At 46.8% G+C, this 22,469-nt stretch overlaps 1 pseudogene; it reads right to left on the bottom strand.

Annotated features, from left to right (window-relative positions):
• LOC130116376 (sodium- and chloride-dependent betaine transporter-like) overlaps positions 1 to 18,455 on the bottom strand; it is a 32,596-nt pseudogene extending 14,141 nt beyond the window's left edge.
• Between the last annotated feature and the right edge of the window lie 4,014 nt (positions 18,456 to 22,469).

The raw sequence follows: 22,469 nt of genomic DNA, 5'->3' as shown, positions 1-22,469 counted from the left end.
TGGTCCCTGGGCCCACAGGACACAGCAGACCAAGCTCTCTCAGCTTATCCAGCGCCAGCTCTCCCAGCCATCAAACGAAGACAAACTTAGATGCAGACGTGGACAAAGACATTGCATGAACGGTATTGGGTGAGACTGCCGCAAACGTGAATTTGCACCATCTTCCCACAGCGGTACTGGGTGAGGGTGCTGCAAACGTGAATTTGCGCCACCATTTTCCTAAACCGGAAGTTGAAAAAAATAAATATCTTATAATTCTATTGTCCTCTTTCAATGTTGTATTGTGTAAATTGTGTTTTATTCCGTACACACAACATTTATTTCATGTCTGTCCACCTTGGGGGAGAGATCCCTCCCCTGTTGCTCTCCCTGAGGATTCTTCCTATTTTTTTCTCCCTGTTAAAGGAGTTTTTTAGGGAGTTGTTCTTTATCCGATGCGAGGGTCTAAGTACAGGATGTTGTACTGCTTTAAAGCCCCCTGAGGCAAATTTGTGATATTGGGCTATACAAGTAAAATTGACTTGACTTAACTAAACTCTTTTTTTTTTATCCTTACTACCCATAACCACACAAAGATTTATCTACCTCTAAAACCCTATGACATGAGCTAACAAGCAACTCTCAAGGAACGTCTTGGAAGAGATAACATTTCAAATATAGTACCACAAGCTATGTCACTAAATGAATATCAAAAACAGTATGATCTGCCCCCCCCCAAAAACCCCCCCCCCACTGATTTGTTTTATAATGAACAAGGTGCCCTGTCAACTATCCAAACTCTAGAGGTAATTTTTGCTGACTTGATCTTTGGTGTATGGGTAAAAAAGTTCTATATTCTTGTTTTATAAAAAAAAAAATCAAGAACAATCTTGAAAGTTTAGTCATTTCATCCTTTAGAGTTGCCGAAAGTAAGGGTGTAAGGGTTCAACAAAATGGAAACACAGTTCAGTCTATACTTCAGTTTGGTTCCTTTCTAAATTCAAAAAAAGATGCCAAAACTGGCTCTGAAAATCTGTTGATGTGACTTACCTCTTTTCTGAACATTTTCAACTTTCCTCACAAATAAAACTGGGAATTCCCTTGGTAATGTTTTAAATCAGATTTGATCATGTAATAATCTTCATACGATGTTAAATATGACTTGGCAAGACTCCCTGTTAACCTTGCTTAATGCCTACAAAAAGTTCTTTGTCATCCCATTTCTACAAGTCTATATAGTTTTTTCCCCCTATTCATTTGTGACAAGTTGATGAAATTTGAGTTGTTTACTGTTAAAACCCTTTGAAGCTGGCATGATATACAGGAGACCAGGCTTTTGCCATCAGAGCCAATAGAAACTGTAAAGACCTGATAACCTGCCCAAACAGTGTAGCTTGCAGAGTCAATCAATCAATATAATCTCTTAAATCAAACATTAAATCCATCCTTATGTATCTTTTTGATTGTGACTCTACTGGATATAAACATGATATCACTTTTGCATTCTAAGCTAATTTATTGTCCTTTGATGCCTTCTCATTTTACATGCTCTAATTTTATTCTTTAAAAACTGCAGTTTTGTTAAAATATTTAAGTAAAAGTTAATTTTATAAAGTGCTGTATTAAAAGCTTGTCAATGGCCATGATTTCTATTGATAACACTTGATTTACTTGTAGCAGTTGTTGTAAGTGTTGTAGCTCCCAAGAGAGGGAGGAAACCAAGGCTGATGGCATAGGAGAAGAAAATCTGTGTCCCTGCATCCATCCAAACCGGAAAAATTCATAAAATAGACATGTTTAAGAATGTTTGTCAGCCTCTCTGTGTGGAGGAAACAAAAATGAAGTGATGTAGAATATTTCAAAATTATGTAGCGAAGAATTTATAGCAAAGAATTACCAAATTGTACCTAATATGTTTTACCTAATTTTTACCTATTGCCTAATTTTGTTTGAATGAAAACTAATTTTAAACCAGGGTGGTAAAAACAACTTTTATAGCCATTTCCTAAGGAGCAAATACAGACTAAGATAACTGCAATGGTTACATCATGTTGTACCATTAACAAATTTTAACAAGGCATACATTTGAGAGAAAGGATGAAATTCCAATGTTATATTTTGTTAGCTAATGCTGTAGCAACCTTCAATAATTTAATCCAGCGTTAATCCAAATCTATACATCCTGCTTTCTTGTCAATGTAAAGGTTAATCAGAGGACCTGCCTCTAAAGCTTATACCCTTACCACCTCTTCACATATTCTATCATGCTGCCAATGAAAACCTTAGAGACTATTTCTTCCATCCTTTAACAAATACCCCCATCTTTCTAATGGCTCCACCATGTCAAAGGAAGACAATACGTAGTAGAGGGTAGGTGTAAATTTCAACTCTACATTGAAATCCTCTCAAATGGTACATTGGGTATAAATAAAGTTATTGCATAACTCCAAATTCATGCTCAAAGTAGCCAACGATTTAAATTCAATCTTGATAATCTATTAATCAGATTAAAGATGACCATCAGGTTCAAGGGTCATTGTTTTCAATCTTACCATCTTTGGTCAGCTCAATGAAAGTGGGGTAAATGTTGGGACTTTGAAAGAGGTTGTTGCTGAAAAATCTTAAAAAGTCCAACCTGAGTAATTTGAACACACTGGGACAAGCCAGGGTCTTTTTAGAAATGCCCCATGGTGGGATGAGAGCAACTTTAAGGTTTTTGGTAAAGGACCCTGTTTGTTTTCCTTTTATGAGGTAAATCTAATAAAATCTTAAAAGAAAACAGCATATTCCTGTCAGGCAAATATGGAGGAGATTTAGCAGTGGATTTAGTCTTATTGCATCGAGCCAGATATCATGAAGACAGAAGATTGTGAAGATGTTTGCAATGTGGAAACAGTACAAAGTCTACATTCACACTTCAAACGTACAAACAAATTAATAAAAACACAAAATCTTGGAATGTCTAGGGATGAGTCCACATAACATTTAAAACTAGTGGATATTAGCCGTTGAGAAAAGGAATCCTTCGAATTTGGGAGAAATAGAGCAAACAGCCCAAGAATAATGAACCACCCTCCCTGCAGAAAAGTGCACGAAGGTCATTCATAACTGTAAGAAGTGACTGCAGCAATAAACAGACTATGTAATGAAAGTCTAGAAAGTCAATAATTTGGCCAATGCTGTTGCTTGTTATAGTCTAATTTAAAAAGAGTATCTACATAGATTAAATTCATATACATTTCAAAAGCTATATTGTGATTACATAAATATAAAAAATGAATAAATAGGGGTTCTGTGTTTTAGCAGTTTTACATACATAAACATATTGTATTTGTCCAGTGTTTTCGGCCATGGCTGTACCTTTGGGTCTGGAAGACGGGAGATATCAGGGTAGAGGTAAAAGATGATTCCATCTAAAGCCCCCGGCAAGGTAACACTGCGCAGAAGCAAAATGAACAGCATGACATAAGGAAAAGTTGCTGTGAAGTAGGCTGCCTGTGATGAGAGACAGAGAAAACTCATTTATCTTTTTTTGTAACTACTGGGGGTGTAACGAGCCACTGATCTGGACCGATGTATCAATTCAGTGATCAACAATTCAATATCATGGACGCAAAGTGAAAACATTGATGCATATCATCATCTCGAAGATACGCCTAGGATGTGGAAATTTAAAGCTCAATATCTCCAAACCACTGAGGACAGAGACAGAACCTCGTAAATCGAAGGTGATGAAGCATAGATGTGCATGGCTCATGCTCATAATTGAAAGGTCATCAAGGGCTCTTAAGTTAACCGATAAAAACATTTGCAACTAAACATGAGACATGTGGCACTTTATAATGAACAATAGGTGTATTTTATTCTTTTATTACAAATATTTTTTTTATTTAAATATATAGAAATACTGTCAAATCATATTTTAGTTGCTTTTTGTGAGTTGATATAAATGTAACCGATTGTGTTAAATGGCCATATGAAATTGTAACGATCACGGATGAATAGGCTCGGTAGCCCTTGGCTAACAGTTCGGACCCTTTAGTCGACTGGTTAACGTTGTCGCCCGCAGTGCGGAATACACGAGTTTGCGTCCCGGCTGTGAAGGTCCGGCCGGACTGCCCCCCGAATTCGCTACATATCAAGCCCCTGAACTGAACCGAATCGTGGCAGACTTTGTGATAAAAGCAAAGATCATATCGTTGTCCAAACAATCGATATATTGTATCGTGATGAAACTTGTGATTTACACCCCTAGTAACTACAGTAGCATATCAACATAAAATAAAGGTTGATCACAAAAATGTCATTTAATCATTTCCCAGGGTCATTTTAGGCTCAAAAACCCAAGCCAGCCTTAGAAAAGTGTAACAATTTTTTCAATTAACCATTAATGGATGTTTAAAACACTTAAAAACTAGAGTGCAGATCTCCGCCGGGTGGGCCCCTCTTCGCCGGTGTTCAAACTTGGCGACAAGCAACCCTTTTTTTCACCTACCAGAAGGGAAAATGGAGGCGTCGCCTATCATCTCCACTTTCCCAGTGCTTGGACTTAAAACGGACAGAAACATGCTGACAGAAAAAAACGGCGTTTTTCCTGCCATTTTACGGTTTTTACGAAGCGCTCAAGCCGCTTGAACAGGAAAAATTGAAGCAAAAATAAAAAAGTTAATATGCAGCGCTCAAGCTGAACAATATACCTGACGAAAACGTTTTGCGAGGTGGAGCCTCGCACGAAAGCGACAAAGACATGACATATTCTGACAGAAATCCGGCTATTATCATTTCAAATCCCTCACTAAGACTTCAAATGTGTTTAACCGTCGCGTTTTTCATGATATGGTAGCGAACTCAGGGGGCAGCCCGGGACCGCCACAACCGGGACGCGAACCCGTCTTCCACTCTGCAAGCGACAAGGTTAACCAGTCAACTAAAGGGTCCAACCTGTTAGTGAAGGACCAACGTGTCTACTTATCCATGTACGTTACAATATAAAATAAAGACGAAAGCTGCTCTGCTGATTTACTTTCATTCATCCTAAAGCAATAAAACGGTAAGAAAAGATTTCAAATGTGTTTAACGGTCGCGGTTGTAAAGTTCTAAAATCAAATTCCAACACAGCAATGTAATGTCTAAATTATTGTAACCTATTTTTCTGGACTTAGCCTGTTAGTGATTTTAAGTTCCTGTTATAAGCCGTTGCCACAGTATATGCCTTGAGCTCTTATTTCGAAGGCTGAAGAGAGAGCGGAAGTGCTGTACGCAGTGTTGTTGCTGTGGAGTTCTGTTGGGGGAAGAATCCAAATAAAGTGGTCCTCGTGTGAAAGTGGAACCTCCGTATTTGTTATTTTATAGTTTCATACAGTATAGGCGACATCTACAAACCCTCGGTTACATTGGTGGCAGCGGTGGGATACTTTATTGAGACTGTGCAGTGACGTGAGGGATAACATGCATAATGTTATTGTTAAGATTTTGTTTTATGGTGTTGGGTTCCTTCTGGGGTTCGCAGATTGATATGCACTTTTTTTGGTTTCAGGGTGTGTTTTCTGCTTTATATATGTATATTTAGGAGGACAGGTTGATAATGTTTTGGATAAGCCTGTGTTTTTTTGCACTTATAGTGTTACTGTTTTGAAACGAGGACGTTTCTTTTTGTAGGAGGGGAGGTATGTAACCTATTTTTCTGGACGTAGCCTGTTAGTGATTTTAAGTTCCTGTTATAAGCTGTTGCCACAGTATATGCATTGAGCTCTTATTTCGAAGGCTGAAGAGAGAGCGGAAGTGCTATACGCAGTGTTGTTGCTGTGGAGTTCTGCTGGGGGAAGAATCCAAATAAAGTGGTCCTCGTGTGAAAGTGGAACCTCCGCATTTGTTATTTTATAGTTTCATACAGTATAGGCGACATCTACAAACCCTCGGTTACATTATTTTATGAACGAACTTAGCTTCCATGCTTGGTGAGCCCACATTCCCGGGGTTCCTTCTTCTTTCCCTTCTTTCAACCCACTACCGCTTAACAACAAAATGAACCCTGAGTGTAAATGACCCATATAATTTTGTCATATTTTTTATTATTGATTTGTATGGTGCTCATTATTGATTTGTATTTGGTGCCTAAAGTACAGTCCTGATTGATATATTAACAGCGAATTACACTTCCTTTTGTTATGTGACCTTTATTTTGAAAAACTCTGGTCTCCCATGATGCTGTGCGCTGCTGCGAGAAAACGGCAGAACAAAACTCAAAGTTGGACGCGATGGTCATGTTCGCTATGCACAGAACGAATTCACAACTTATAATTCATTGATCATCATTTATTTAGCACCTAGCTGGAAGGCGAACAGCTCTTAAGGTGGTTCTATGGTGTGTCTACGGTGTGAATAGTAAAATGCTGCAATAAATGGTCTGATACCGCACCATGGACCCATCAGTCGTTATTGGAGTGCATCGTCTGAATAAAGTCCGCTTGGAATGCTACACTGAGCGCCCCTCAATGGATAAAATAAAACATCAAATTACAACACGAAGCATCACATTTATAAGCCATAAACATTACAAACCTCTTTTCCTTTTCTTTTTACAATAACTGTTAGCCAGTCCAATTCAAATCTTTCCTTTGTATTATACTGTAACGTCGGACCCTTTAGTCGACTGGTTAACGTCGCCCGTGGAACGGGAAACGCAGATTCGCGTCCTGGCTGCGGCGGTTCCCGAGCTACCCCTCTGAATTCTCTACATTGGTGTCAGAAATGGGATGGATTAGGAACGATTATATTAGAGGGACCGCTCAGGTTGGACGGTTTGGAGACAAAGCAAGAGAGGCAAGATTGAGATGGCTTGGACATGTGTGGAGGAGAGATGCTGAGTATATTGGGAGAAGGATGCTGAATATGGAGCTGCCAGGGAAGAGGAGAAGAGGAAGGCCAAAGAGGAGGTTTATGGATGTAGTGAGGGAAGACATGCAGGTGGCTGGTGTGACAGAGGAAGACGCAGAAGACAGGAAGAAATGGAAAGGGATGATCCGCTGTGGCGACCCCTAACGGGAGCAGCCGAAAGTAGTAGTAGGTGTCAGAAATGGGATGGTGAGACCGTGAGGCCATTGGAAGCGCGTGCGCCCAGAGGCGTGTGGGAGCTGATATGCTGAAGCACGGGGACGCGCTTCCCAAAGAAGCGGGGTAGCGTAACGTGCATGGGTAAATAGACTCGCTAGCTCTTGGCTAAGGAATCGGACCCTTAAGTCGACTGGTTAACGTAGTCGCCCGTGGTTCGAAGTCTGGCTGCGGCGGTTCCCAAGCAGTGAATGATTTGGTGGTTTGTGAAATACGATCGACTTCTTGTTTATATTCAAGACTCATGGCCGTATACACTGTAGTGGTTATGGGGCTACATAATTCCCCTTATTGAGCTAGTAGGAACGTTAGTTTACAGCTGCTGTTTTCTCGGTTCGGGTTTACAGTGATACACTTCCGCTGCGCGGGTGTTCTGTTGTTGTAATGGTGAAGGAATAAATGGTGCACGTTGTGTAGCCGAAAGAGAACGTTGTCACGACTCCTGCTTGAGCTCTTCTACACTGGTGACCCCGACGTTTGTCTCTTAGTAGTTATCAGAGACAATCTTTCAAACGAACATGGTTGACGAAATCAACGCGGTTTCTCTCAAATGCCAGAGTTCTGGGAGTCATCGGCAACGACATGGTTCGCCCAGGCGGAAGCGCAGTTTGCTATCCGCAAAATAACAGACGACGCTACTAAATACTGTAATAAACAAGCCCGATATGGGCTTCGTCAGAGACCCAAAAGACACACAACACCAATCGAGGAACAGGGGAAAACAGACAAACCTTTATTTTATCACAAATAATATTAAAAGGCCTACAGAGTTAAACAGATGGACCTGAGGACCGGCGACTACTCACGGGTGAGTAGAGTCTGTTTACTGTAATGCAAACCACACACCTGGAATAGAGCACCCTTTAAGATCAGGCACGGCACGCATAAACGCAAACACCACACTCTTTACGCTCCGCCCGCTGGAGACACTGCACACGGGGAATCAAACACTAGGCTACGTCTCCACTCAAGGAGCAAACGGGGACTGTAACGCCTGCTCAAACACTGCAAATATGACAGTAAACGTCCCCACCACCCGGGTAACTTGAGCCGCCCCCTAGCCCTCTGCTTCTCTATAAAAAGCCAGCACAATAAAACTCACCAATGAATACGTATATAAAGCATAGTACAAAAAGAATAGAGAAATAGCAAGATTAAAACTTAGCTCGCTCGGCTGGCGAGACCCTTCCCCTGGGTCTAAGCTTTATTGGCACCGTCCGACAGCTGGGGAAACTATCGCGTTCAGTCGGCGGTACAGGCAGCGGGCGGCAGCGTGCCGACCACTGGAACCAGGGCTGGAGAGCGGAGGTCCGCGAAAACACTCCTAAGCGTTCCCGGCCCTCTCTAACTAAAGGAGGCAACTAGCCTGCCCTCCTAATCTGGAACAGCTCCCCTACCTTTCTGTCTTCAGCGCCGGCAATACTAAAAACTGCGAACGCCGCCTCCCCCCGATGAGTGTATTCGCAAACCAACCCAGTCAGCTCTCTCCAGCAACCCCGAAGGACCGCCTAGCCCTCTCTTTTAACTTACGTCTCCTCCCTTCTAGCTGCGCGGCTGCAAGCAATCAACTCACCAAAGAGCCACATCCCATGTCAAACCCCTCCCGCCACAGGTTCACTACACTACTACTACGTGGTATCGGCGCTCGGATGTTCGACTGCTACTAGAGTGGTGAGTCTTCTTACAAATCCTCCGGCGGCAGACAAATACAAGGGGCTCAAAGACCACCTCTTGAAGATTTTTGAACTTTCTGACGCCGAGAGGGCCCACCGTCTCTTTTCTCTGCAAGGCTTGGGTGACAGCAAGCCATCCGAGCTCATGGACAAAATGCTGAATCTGCTGGGACCGGCGCACACACCTGATTTCCTCTTTGTCCAACTGTTTCTGCGACAACTGCCTGCTCAGGTGCGGGCCGCTTTGGCTAACACCAGCATTACCGATTGCCGCAAGCTAGCTGAAGAAGCTGACAAGTTCTTCCTGGCCAGCCAACAGCAGCACTGCGCGTCCGCGCTCACCCCTGCCCACCCCCACACGCCACCACCATGCAAAGTTCGGGGCCAAGGCGAAAACGTGCAACTCCTCGTGTAATTTCAGCTCGTCGGGAAACGCCAAGGCCGGCGCTCTCTAGTGGCCATGGGCGTCGGCGTGGAGGACAACAGGCTACTTTTCCTGCAAGACTCCATCTCGGGGCGGCGTTTCCTATGCGACACTGGGGCGCAGAGGAGTGTTGTACCTGCATCGAGTGTGGACGTCCTGTCGGGCGCTCACGGCCCTCCCATGAAAGCTGCTAACGGCAGCTCTATCCGTACGTACGGCACGAGGCACATTGACATGTGTTTTAACGGACAGCGGTTCAGCTGGGATTTTGTCACCGCCAACGTGGCATTTCCCCTCCTCGGTGCAGCTTTCCTTTGTGCTCATGGGCTGCTGGTGGACGTCAGGAATCGACGCCTGATTGACGCCGTCACCTTCGCTTCACACGCGTGTGCACTCAGCGATACAGGCTCCGTCAGGCTGTCCAGCATGCTCTCCAACGAGGACGTGTTTCTCCATCTTCTCTCTGAGTTCCCTGACCTCACGCAGCCCACATTCTCGTCATCTACGACCAAACATGGGGTTGAGCACCACTGGCCCGCCGGTGCACGCCCGAGCTCGGCGCCTCGACCCGACCAAGCTCTCTGTCGCCAAGGCGGAGTTTGAGAACATGGAGCGCCTCGGCATCATCCGTCGCTCCAGCAGCCCGAGGGCTTCACCCCTCCACATAGTGCCTAAGCCTAGCGGTGGGTGGCGTCCATGTGGTGACTACCGTCGGCTCAATGACGCAACAACACCGGACCGCTACCCGGTCCCTCACACCCAAGATTTCTCCGCCCACCTGGCTGGGAAAGTGATCTTTTCCAAGGTGGACCTCGACCGTGGATACCACCAGGTGCCCGTCCATCCCGCTGATGTCCCCAAAACGGCTGTGACAACTCCGTTCGGACTGTTCGAGTTCCTGCGCATGCCGCTTGGGCTCAAGAACGCCGCGCAGTCCTTCCAACGCCTCATGGACTCAGTGTTGCGGGACCTGCCTTTCCTCTTTGTGTACCTGGATGACATCCTGGTCGCTAGCGCCTCCGTGTCCGAGCACATGTCCCACCTCAGAGCCCTTTTCGAGAGGCTCAGCCTGCACGGGTTGATAGTTAACCCGGCCAAATGCCAGTTTGGTCTGAGCACCATCGACTTCCTGGGCCACCGGGTCACCAAGGACGGGGCGGCCCCCCTTCCATCTAAGGTGGAGGCCGTCGCAGACTTTCCACGCCCACACACGGCCCAGTCCCTCCGGGAGTTCATTGGCATGGTGTCCTTCTACCACCGGTTTATCCCCCGGGCTGCCGATCTCCTCCGCCCCCTATATGAGGCTCTGAAGGGCACAGCCCCCACACACGCTGTGGACTGGTCTGCAGAGAGGGACAAGGCTTTTAAGGATGTGAAGGCCACCCTGGCTGACGCGGCGATGCTGGCACACCCTGTGTCTGGAGCGCCCATCGCCATCACGACAGATGCTTTGGACTACGCTGTCGGCGCGGTTTATGAGCAGTGGGTTAGCGGCGCGTAGCAGCCGCTTGCCTTCTTCAGCCGGCAGTTGAACCTGAGAGAGCGCAAATACAGCACCTTTGATCGTGAGCTGCTTGGCCTTTTCCTCGCTGTTAGGCACTTTTGTTTCCTACTGGAGGGCCGTCAGTTCACAGCTTTCGTCGATCACAAACCGCTGGTGTTCGCGATGGCCAAGGTGGCAGAGCCGTGGTCAGCCCGCCAGCAGCGACAGTTGGCCTACATCTCAGAGTTTACCACCGACGTGAGGCATGTCGCTGGGAAGTCCAACCCGGTCGCTGACTGTCTCTCCCGGGCCATCGCTGGTGCCGCCCATTTGGGACTCGACTACAGCCTGCATGCCGCCGACCCAGGAGTGCAGGCATGCAGGACCGCCGTCACAGGGCTGCAGTTGGAGGATGTGGCTTTCGACGACGCCGGCGCCACGCTCCTGTGCAACATCTCTACGGGTCAGCCCCGACCCGTTGTTCCGACTGCTTGGAGGCGGCGAGTCTTCGACGCAGTCCATGGGCTGTCTCACCCTGGCAGAAAGCCTTCACAGAGGTTGGTGGCGGCAAAGTTTGTCTGGCATGGACTCAAAAAGGATGTGAGGGACTGGGCTGACACCTGTGTGGAGTGCCAATGCTCCAAAGTGCTCCGGCACGTCAAAGCGCCCCTGATACCTTTCACGGTACCTGAGAGGAGGTTCGACCACGTGAACGTGGACCTGGTAGGCCCCCTACCCCCCTCCCGTGGTTTCACATACCTGCTCACCATGGTCGACAGGACCACGCGATGGCCAGAGGCCGTCCCGCTTTCGTCCACGACAGCGCCTGAGGTTGCCCGAGCGTTCATTGGAACCTGGGTCACCCGCTTTGGCACCCCATCTGACCTCTCCTCGGACAGAGGGCCGCAATTCACGTCAGCGCTCTGGGAGGAGATCGCCGCGGGTTTAGGGGTGAGGCTCCATCGCACCACAGTGTATCACCCTCAAGCTAATGGATTGGTTGAGAGGTTCCATTGCTCGATGAAGGCCGCATTGCGGGCTACCCTCAAGGACGACCGCTGGGTCGACAAACTGCCTTGGGTCATGCTTGGGCTCAGGACGGCCCCCAAGGAGGACCTCCAGTCCTCATCCGCCGAACTGGTCTATGGACAGCCACTTCGGGTCCCGGGGGATTTCCTTCCCACCGCCACAGCTCCCTGGTCCGCCAGCTGCCAACGGACTGCGCTGCAGGAGGAAGCCAGGGCTTTTGCACCGGGCCCCACTTCTCAGCATGGTGGCTCTCAGTCCTATGTCCCCACAGAGCTGCGGTCGGCGGAATATGTTTTCATCCGTCACGACGCGCACCACGGTCCCCTGCAGCCACCCTACGACAGCCCATTTCGGGTATGGGACACTGGAGATAAGCACTTTGTGGTGGAGGTTGGCAGCAGGCTGGAGCGGGTTTCTGTGGACCGCCTCAAGCCTGCTCACCTGAACTTAGACCGCCCTGTTGGTCTTGCCCTGCCCCCACGGCGGGGGCGCCCTCCGGCCCTGCCCCCCTCCCCAGGCGAGCCGCCCCCTGCTTCCCCAGCCCCTCCCTTTCCCCGGTCCAGCTGTGAGGACTCTGCTGCTTTTGCCTGCGGTTAACCAGCCCCCAGCTCCTGTTTAGCTGAGCCGTTGGGGCAGAGAGATCCGCCCCCCTCGCCACACTGACTTTTCGTATTAAGGCGAATTCTGGGGGGACATGTGTAGTGGTTATAGGGATACGTAATTCCCCTTATTGAGCTATTAGGAACGTTGGTTTACAGCTGCTGTTTTCTCGGTTCGGGTTTACAGTGATACACTTCCGCTGCGCGGGTTTTTGTTGTTGTTGTAATGGTGAAGGAATAAATGGTGCACGTTGTGTAGCCGAAAGAGAAAGTTGTCACGACTCCTGCTTGAGCTCCTCTACAACGTAATGTTTTGGTTTTGACACTATCGCTGCCCGATCTGACGTGAGTCGCGCATGCGCACGGTTGACAGATTAGGCAGCGATGGAAAGTAGCGTTCGTTGAGCGAAATTAGAGTGAATGAAGAGAGGGAGCGGCGACAGCAAGAACAAACGTTTTTCGAAGGTTTCTAATCAACATAACCACAAGAGGTTCTTCATCATACTGTCATAACTGCACAAGACTGATAGGTCTAGTTGCGAGATAAACTGCGGACACACACACTCGACCAAACACATAATCCCCTCCAGGTTACCGCCAACAAATCCAGCAACTGTTCAAAAACATGCAGAAACAAGTTCTCTTCACTACCTCTATAGTTTATTAATTATGAACTGTACTTCATGGCATTTACAGTATTGTAGTGCATTCGGGGGGCAGTCCGGGAACCGCCACAGCCGGGACACGAGCCCGTGGCCCCCATACCGCAAGCGACAACGTTAACCAGTCGACTAAAGGGTCCGACCCGTTAGTGAAGGACCAACGTGTCGACTTATCTGTGCAAGTTACACTACCCCCCTCCTTCGGGAAGCGCGTCCCCGCGCTTCAGCATATGAGCTCCCTCACGCCTCTGGGCGCACGCGCTTCCGATGACCTCACGGTCTCACCATCCCACTTCCGACACCAATTCAGCGAATTCGGGGGGGGGGGGGCAGTTCGGGAACCATCGCCACAGCCGGGACGCGAACCCGTGTATCCCACTCCGCAAGCGACAACGTTAACCAGTCGACTAAAGGGTCCAACCCGTAGTCAAGAACCAACGTGTCTACTTATCCACGCACGTTACAGTATGTAAGTCTGTCCAACTTATGAGTTTAGTGAGTAACATATACGGATCGTTCGTGTGCTGGTTGTGGCGATTCGCGGGGACGTGAATCCCGAAGGAAGGGGGCAATGTAATGATCACGGATGAATAGGCTCGGCAGCCCTTGGCTAACGGGTCGAACCATTTAGTCGAGTAGTCGCCCGCAGTGCGGAATACATGAGTTCGCATCCCGGCTGTGATGGTCCGGCCGGGCTGCCCCTAGAATTATCCCAGTATATTACAATTTGGGGACGAGGATGGGATGAGAAAAAATCTTACAAAGAGATACAACTTTGCGGGAAGTAGATCACAGACAAGAAGTTTGTAGCGGTAAGAAACGGCTAACAAAAGTGGTATGCTAACGAGAGCTAGCTAGCAAGCTAACCTACGGCTACGTGGCTACTGAAGCTGGCAAGATGGCGACATTTCAGATCGGAGTGTTAGCGGAGTTCAACGAGGGAAAGGAAGATTTTGAATTTTACCTGGAAAGATTGGAACAGTGAATGATCGCTAACAATGTGGATGACGGAAAAAAGGTCAGTGTGCTCCTGTCAGTGATCGGAACAGATGCCTACCGACTTCTGAAAAATTTGGTGAGTCCTGATAAACCTAGCACACAAACCTATGATGTGCTAAGCAAGGCCCTGAGTGACCATTATAAACCGAAGCCCGTGGTCATCACGAAACGGTTTCGTTTCTAGAAAAGGAACCAGCAAGAGGGTGAGTCGATTTCTGATTATGTAGTAGCACTGAAGCAGCTGGCGACTCACTGTGATTTCGGCACACACCTTAACGATGCACTCCGTGACCGTTTTGCTAGTGGCTTAAAGACTGAGACAATTCAAAGAAAGCTGTTATCAGACCCAGCGCTAACATTCAACATGGCAAGTGAAGTAGCATTAGCGATGGAGTTGGCATCACATAACGCGATGGCATTCTCAGGGAAACTGAAGGAACACGATAATGTAAATAAAGTGCATTATCATCTCATGGTCTACCGGAAGAAGTCATTTCAGACAAGGGACCTCAGTTCACTTCCAGTGAATTCAAGCAGCTCCTGAGGAGTAATGGAATCAAGCAGACACACATGCCAGCATACCATCCAGCATCAAACGACACTGCAGAGAAATCGGTTCAGACAGTCAAGGCGGCACTAATGAAGCAAGTTCTAGGTGAAGAGAAAAGGCAGATGACAGTGTCACTACAACACCGTCTCTCCAACTTCATGCTGATGTACAGGTGTACACCACACACTGTGACAGGAGTCCCACCTGCGGAGCTGTTCCTGAAACGTCAGTTGAGAACCAGATTCAGTCTGCTTAAACCAAGCCTTGCGAGAACTGTAGAGGAGAAACAACTCAAACAGAAGACATACCACGATCAAGCAGCATCAAAGCTGAGGAACCTATCTCAAGGTGACTCAGTGAGGGTGAGAAACTTCTGAGAGGGAAAGGAAAAGTAGTTAAGAGCAACTGTGGTGAGGCGCCTGGGACTTGTCACATACCTAATCCACAATGGATTGCGAATGTGCTCCATTCACATTGACCATCTACTGTGTTCTAAAGAAGAAACAGCGTCTCAACAGTCAGGTGACATCCCAAACCCAATAACGGACTACACCGAGCTGTCAGCCGAGTCCAACAGAATTCTGGAGGCTCAGGGAACCAGTAAGTCCATTCCCAAACTCACTCACACTCCAAGGTTTCCTGCCAGAGACAACCCTGCACTGGATGTGCGGAGCCCAGCTGAACCGAGACAGTCAGCCTATGCCTGTCAAAACCAACAGCCCTGCAGTGCGCCATTATCCTCAACGGTTTCACACCAAACCCGAAAGACTGACATTGTAGTCTAGGAACCAAGTCTATTGTGAGGGCAGAATAACCCCTTGGACTTGGCTTCAAGGGTAGAGTAGTCTACCTCTCCCTTGTTTAGTTAAAAAAAAAGAAGAAAAAAGACATACGTTGTTGTTATTGTTCTAATGAAAAAAAAGTTCCTTGGGCTAACTAGCCAAAAAATAAAAAACATGGCTTGAAATATTACTTGTTGAGTTGATTGGTTGAAGATATGGGAAAGAGTAACAGAAGCTAGGTTAAGACGAGAGGTGATAATTAGCGAGCAGCAGTATGGTTTTATGCCACGAAAGAGCAAAACATATGCGATGTTTGCTTTGAGAATGTTGATTGAGAAGTATAGAGAAGGCCAGAAAGAGTTGCATTGTGTCTGTAGATTTAGTGAAAGCATATGACAGGGTGCTGAGAGAGGAGGTGTGGTATTGTATGAGGAAGTCGGGAGTTGCAGAGAAGTATGTAGGAGTGGTGCAGGATATGTATGAGGGAAGTGTGACAATGGTGAGGTGTGCGGTTGGAACGACAGATGGGTTCAAGGTGGAGGTGGGATTACATCAAAGATCGGCCCTGAGCCCTTTCTTGTTTGCAATGGTGATGGACAGGTTGACGGACAAGATCAGGCAGGAGTCTCCATAGATGATGATGTTCGCGGATGACATTGTGATCTGTAGCAAGAGTAGGGTGCAGGTTGAGGAGAGCCTGGAGAGGTGGAGGTATGCACTGGAGAGAAGAGGAATGAAAGTCAGTAGGAGCAAGACGGAATACCTATGCATGAATGAGAGGGAGGACAGTGGAATGGTGAGGATGCAAGGAGTGGAGGTGACGAAGGCATATGAGTTTAAATACTTGGGGTCTACTGTCCAAAGTAACGGGGAGTGCAGTAGAGAGGTGAAGAAGAGAGGGCAGGCAGGGTGGAGTGGGTGGAGAAGAGTGTCAGGGGTGATTTGCGACAGAAGGGTACCAGCAAGAGTTAAAGGGAAGGTTTACAAGATGGTTGTGAGACCAACTATGTTTTTTGGTTTTGAGACAGTGGCACTGACGAAAAGACAGGAGGTGGAGCTGGAGGTGGCACAGTTGAAGATGCTAAGATTTTCACTGGGAGTAACGAAGAAGGACATGATTAGGAACGGATTATATTAGAGGGACTGCTCAGGTTGGACGGTTTGGAGACAAAGCAAGAGAGGCAAGAATGAGATGGTTTGGACGTGTGGAGGAGAGATGCTGGGTATATTGGGAGAAGGATACTGAATATGGAGCTGCCAAGAAAGAGGAAAAGAGGAAGGCCAAAGAGGAGGTTTATGGATGTGGTGAGGGAAGACATGCAGGTGGCTGGTGTAACAGAGGAAGACGCAGAAGACAGGAAGAAATGGAAACGGATGATCCGCTGTGGTGACCCCTAACGGGAGCAGCCGAAAGTAATAGTAGTAGTAGAGTTGATTGGTTGACTGTGAACATGTGCGTTGCACTTTTGAAGAGTCTATGTTGGAGGTTTTTTATTTGAAAGGGAGGAGTGTAATGTATTGGAGCTCCCTCTACAGGTGATGGGTGTGTTCTCTGCTGTGTTGTAGGCATGCACTGTTGAGTGTATATGAATTAAAGATCTACACGACATACACCATTGTCTCCATCAGTGTATCTTAAGTTAGGCGTTATCCCAGTGTATTACCTTAAACATATACATTGTTAAAACTATGAGGAGTCAAAGTAACAAAAACAATTAAACACTGAACTGATTAAGCAGCTATCAAATTAATTTGATAGCTGCTTAATCAGTTCAGATTAGTGCTGCACGATTTGGTGAAAAAGCCATATTGCAATTATTGTAGACAATATCGCGATTCCCGATTACGATATATTAAATTTATACATTTGGCATGTTGCTGCGATATGTAGCGACTTTCATTTTGCATGTTTTACACATTACCTCTTTCTGATTAATCCAAAATATCGCCATATAATGGAGGTCGCTTTTTTTTAAATTTTGCCGCCAGTTCATCAGCGTTAACCTGCTCGTTGTCATCGGTTTCCATTTTTTCCTTCTTTCTGGTCTGCACACAGCATATCGGATAGTCACGTGACCGTAGACTGCACACACTTCACTGCCTAAACAGACACTGATTGGTCATCTCGTAATTGTGGGCGTAGATATGCAGACTGCACGCAAACATACGTTCACACACACACACACACACGCATAATTTATTATTTAATTAAATCGCAGCCCTTTGCGGTTATATAATGCACAGGTCGACATCGAGTTACAATGGCCATGTGTACTATTCACAGAGGATTTGGGAATGTCTGCAATCGCAGCATTGTAAAATGGCGACAGATGTAATCTTAGCGCCCCCCCCCCCTTGGTCAGGGATGGGCCTTCCATCTTCACATATATGACCTCTTTGACTCCCCGTTCATAAGGGTAGGGTTGTTTATATAAGGGTGGGGATACCTGGAGAGGTCACTTACATGAGTGATTAAACGTATGTCAATAAACATATCCAGATGAACTGATTCAACTTTATTTGATTACCTTACCTGGATTATTGATCATGCATAAAGACAGACATGCTATATTGTTAGCACTAGCTCAACCGCATCGGCAGATGCGGTTGAGTTTTTCTCTGTTTACCGGCGTGGGAGGGTTCACAAGAGCAAGCCACCGGTCGTGTGGCCTGGTCGGCAGTCACCTCTCCCGAATGCAAACCGGTTTTCGCCCCCCCACCAGCCCTGTTGGTAGTCCTACTGGCCAGCGTGCCTCTCCCGCTCCTGTTGACAGAGTAAAGCAACGCACGCTAGTGATAGGAGACTCCGTTACCCGCAATATAAGATTAGCTTCGCCAGCCTTGGTTCACTGTTTACCCGGGGCCAGAGTCTCATAGAGGATAATCATAGGGTGCTGGCATCACGGAGGGAGAAACAGGGAACCCAGGCACACAGCAACACTACTTTCAACAACATTGTTATTCATGTCGGCACCTATAATGCTAGGATGACGCAATCAGAGATCACAAAAGCCAGCCTAGTCAGGACACTTGAGTTGACCAGAAAGATGTGTCGGCCTGGCAGAAAACACAGTGTGGGTGGGCACAGAGAAAATCGGGTGGGCCTAGCCTGTCCAAGACCAATCATACTTATAATAGTTTATGAGGCACATACCTGTCGCCCATGGTTCTGAAACGCATAGACGAAATAGGCAATTACAACTATACTTGCCTGAATGCAGCCGTTTAATAATACAAGGCTTATACATCGTCAGAGGTAATGTTATAGGCACCAAGACGGACATTAACTGCATCACATAGCCTGGCACTGCGACCACACACACACACACACACACACACACTTACACACACACAAACCAGCATAAAATCCAATTGTACATCCAACAAAAACTATACCTGTTAGAGCCAATTTGCTGGTTTAGTGCCATATTTCATATTTCATTTATTTTGCTGCTCTATTGTTATGCAATATGTATGATTCTATGCATTATGCCTCTGTATGAAACTGGGTTCTTGGTGGCAGTTCCCTTTATTGCCCAGTAGGTGGCTCTACCTGTCAGAGCGGAAATGCGTTACCTGTCTATATAATGTGTATGGTCCTGATGACATTCAGGTGTGTTTGTTACCGGCGAGAGCAACCACGTTTTTGACCGTCACGTCATGCCGTTTGTTGTGCATTTGTCAAGGTAGTACCGCTTGCTTTAGATCTTTCATGCAACTGTACATCGGATATTTTTGTGGTGTAAATAAATACACTTGTGGAGTATTATTGCAACGGACCTTGTGGAAATTCAATCATTGATCTGACAAGTGGCCTACTTCAACACGGACGCCTCAGTTAGTAAGTTCTAGCCGGTTTCAGCCTCCTCATGGCTTGTAGGTTTATTGTTTTTTGTCCCAAGTAATTCAAGCCATTACTCAAAGTCAAAAACTTTGCTCGTTGAGAACGTCGTTGAGGGCATCGTTGGATGGTTTTCACGTTTGATCTGCGCGTTTGATCTGATCCATTGAGGACGGCGTGGGATTTGCTTGTGCATCGTTTTCATGTGTTGATGTAAACGTGGACGCACGGAGAACGCCGACCGTCAGATCAGCGCACCGGAGCTCCAACGGTACCCAACGCCAGCTGCCAACGTCTTCATTAGGCCTTGAGCCGAGGTATGTGGTAGCTACACATTAATGGCCATTTAATTGTGTGTACACAACTTTGCGTTTGCGAGCGCAAATTACAATGCATTAGTAGCTGAATGACTGGGCGTTCTAACCTATCGTTGACTTTGGATTGAACCAACTTGCGCGCATAAAGTTATTGCGGATTGTCAACATGGACGGTTCTGAGTACAGTAATGTTGACAAACCCGTGGGGGCCGAGGCGGCTGCGGACAGTGTTGTCACAATGAGAAAAAGGGAAATTAAACCGACCTATAAGGTTTTATGTGAAAGGTTGGGAAAGTTGCAAAATGAAAGATCAGAGAAACTAGACAAAGCTAAAAAACTGAGGCAAACGATTGAGGTATTTATGCAGGCTACTGATGTGAAAGGGGTACAAGGTGTAATTGATGAATATGGTAGGTTGTGCGAGACAGCCAAAGGTCTGCATAATGATGTCATGTCTGTGTTACCTATGCCCCCGGATGAAATTGAAAAACAAAACGCCTGGTTTGGGTCAAGAATGGCAATTGAGGAGAGTTTCAATGTTCAAGTTGAACAATGGTTGGCGCAAAATATTGTTAATGTGAGCAATGTGGTTGACGTGCACCCAGACCATGTGCACCCAGATAATGTGCCCACAGAGGATGTGCAGCCAGAGGACGTGCACGTAGACGATGTTCAACCAGATAATGTGCTCTCTCACAATGTGGATGATGATGTGAAACCAGGTGACAGCGCATCAAATGTTGAATGTAGACACTCTCAAACCAGCAGACAGAGTGGTAACAGTACAGCCTCTGAACGTATCAAAGCAGAGGCTGAGAGAGCTGCACTGCTGGTGAAAGCAGCATCTTTGAAGGAGAGACAAGCTCTGGAGGCTCAGGGGGAAGAGTTAAGGAGGAAGAAGCAGCAGCTGGAAATGGATGCTGAATTGGCTGCATCCGCTGCTAGACTGGCTGTTCTGGACACTGCATCAGAGAGTGGGAGATGGTCACGAACCGCTAATGGAAGGATCTCGCATGTGGAAAATCACACTGGACCTCCTCAACCAATCTCTACTGTGCTAAATCTGGCAGCAAAGTCATTCAATCTACCTATGCAAGAGCCCGTTGTCAAACCAAAGTCAGTCACTCTTTCACTGCAACAGCCACAACAGCCTGACTCCAGTGTAAAACTAAAGGCTAAAATGTATGGAGCTGCTGCACAACCGCAGCTCTCCCAAATGCCACCACAAGGTGGAGCTGTTGTACAACCACAATTTCATTCTATGCCAGCTCATACTGGGTCACCTGCACCATTGTATCAACCTTCTCAAATGCCATCACAACTCGGAGATTTGAGCACAATCATGCAACGGCAGAACGAAATCACAGACGCCCTTGTGCAACAACAGCTCGCAATGTCTCTACCATCCAGAGATATCCCTGCATTTGATGGCGATCCGCTTCAATACAGGAGCTTTATAAGAGCATTTGAGCATGATATTGAATCAAAGGCTAATAAAGCAGATTGCTTATATTTTTTGGAACAATTCACAAAAGGACAACCACAAGAACTGGTAAGGAGTTGTCAGCACATGATGCCTGATCGTGGTTACGACATGGAAAAGAATCTCCTGCATGAACATTTCGGGAATGAGTTTAAGATTGCTACATCTTACATTGAGAAAGCTTTGACTTGGCCCACAGTTAAGTCTGAGGATGTAAATGCGCTACAGGCCTATTCTCTGTTTCTGCGCAACTGTTGCAACGTGATGACAGAGTTGCAACACATGCAAGACCTCGATATGCCTACCAACATGCACATGATCATGACCAAGCTGCCCTACAGATTTAGGGAAAGATGGAGGACAACAGCTCATGAGCTACTGGAGCGACGACATCGCAGAGCTGTTTTCAATGATCTCATCACATTCGTGGAACGCCAAGTTAGGATCCTTTCTGACCCACTTTTCAGCGACACCCAGGACTGACCAATTGGCAAAGAAGTATTGAGCAACAGGAGCAAGTCCCAGCCTCAGTCCAAGTATAGCAGAGCTAAAGGCAACAGCTTTGCTACAACTGTGACACGTCTGGACTCCAAAGAACCACACTCAGGCTCTGTCCAGAAGGGGCACAATGCCAAAGTGGAGAAATCTGGATCTTGTGTGTGCTGCTTTTGGAGTCGCTCTCTGGCGGAGTGCCCACGGCTGAAAAGTAAGAAGCACAAGGATAAAATTCTCTTTCTGAAACAAAAAGGGGTTTGTTTTGGATGTTTGTGTTCCGGTCACATGAGGGGTGATTGCGACAAGCACCTAACCTGCAAGGTTTGCGGAAAAAATCATCCAACCATGCTTCATATTGACAGGCCTTATCCCAGCACAGACCAGCAGCCTAAGGAATCTGCAAGTGTCACTTCAGCTGTCAATCCAGTTGTCACTACAGCTTCAAGGCAAACTTGTGATCTTACTGGGGCCGGTGGAGGTGATTGTAAGCTGTCCATTTTGCCAGTTCAAGTCAAGTCCACAAAGGGAGACAAGATACTGCAAACGTATGCCTTTCTCGACCCTGGCAGTTCTGCAACATTTTGTTCTGACCACCTAATGCATGCGTTGAATGTGACTAGACGACAGACCAACTTCCTTCTGTGCACTTTGGGACAGGAGAAGGTGGTCCCAAGTACCTCACTGAAAGGTTTGGAGGTGTCTGGTCTCCGTGGTGACACCTTCTATAGCATCCCAGAAGTCCTTTCACAAAGGAAAATGCCTGTGACCAGTGACAATAATGTCACCCAGGAAGATTTGGTGAAGTGGCCTTACCTGTCTGATGTCCAAATCCCCAGCATTAAGGCAAATGTTGACTTATTGATTGGTACCAATGCACCCAGGTTATTGGAACCTTGGGAGGTGGTCAACAGCCATGGATATGGTCCGTATGCTGTGAGAACTGTTCTGGGCTGGGTGGTCAACGGGCCCCTTCAAGCAGATAATGGTTCTGAAAATGGGCTTCCAGTGGCCAATGTCAATACGATTTCCGTGAGCAGATTGGA

This window comes from Lampris incognitus, chromosome 8 (assembly GCF_029633865.1).
Source record: "Lampris incognitus isolate fLamInc1 chromosome 8, fLamInc1.hap2, whole genome shotgun sequence".
Lineage (NCBI taxonomy): Eukaryota > Metazoa > Chordata > Actinopteri > Lampriformes > Lampridae > Lampris > Lampris incognitus.
The sequence above is the reverse complement of the archived record's forward strand: the minus strand, read 5'-3'. Positions and strand labels throughout refer to the sequence as shown.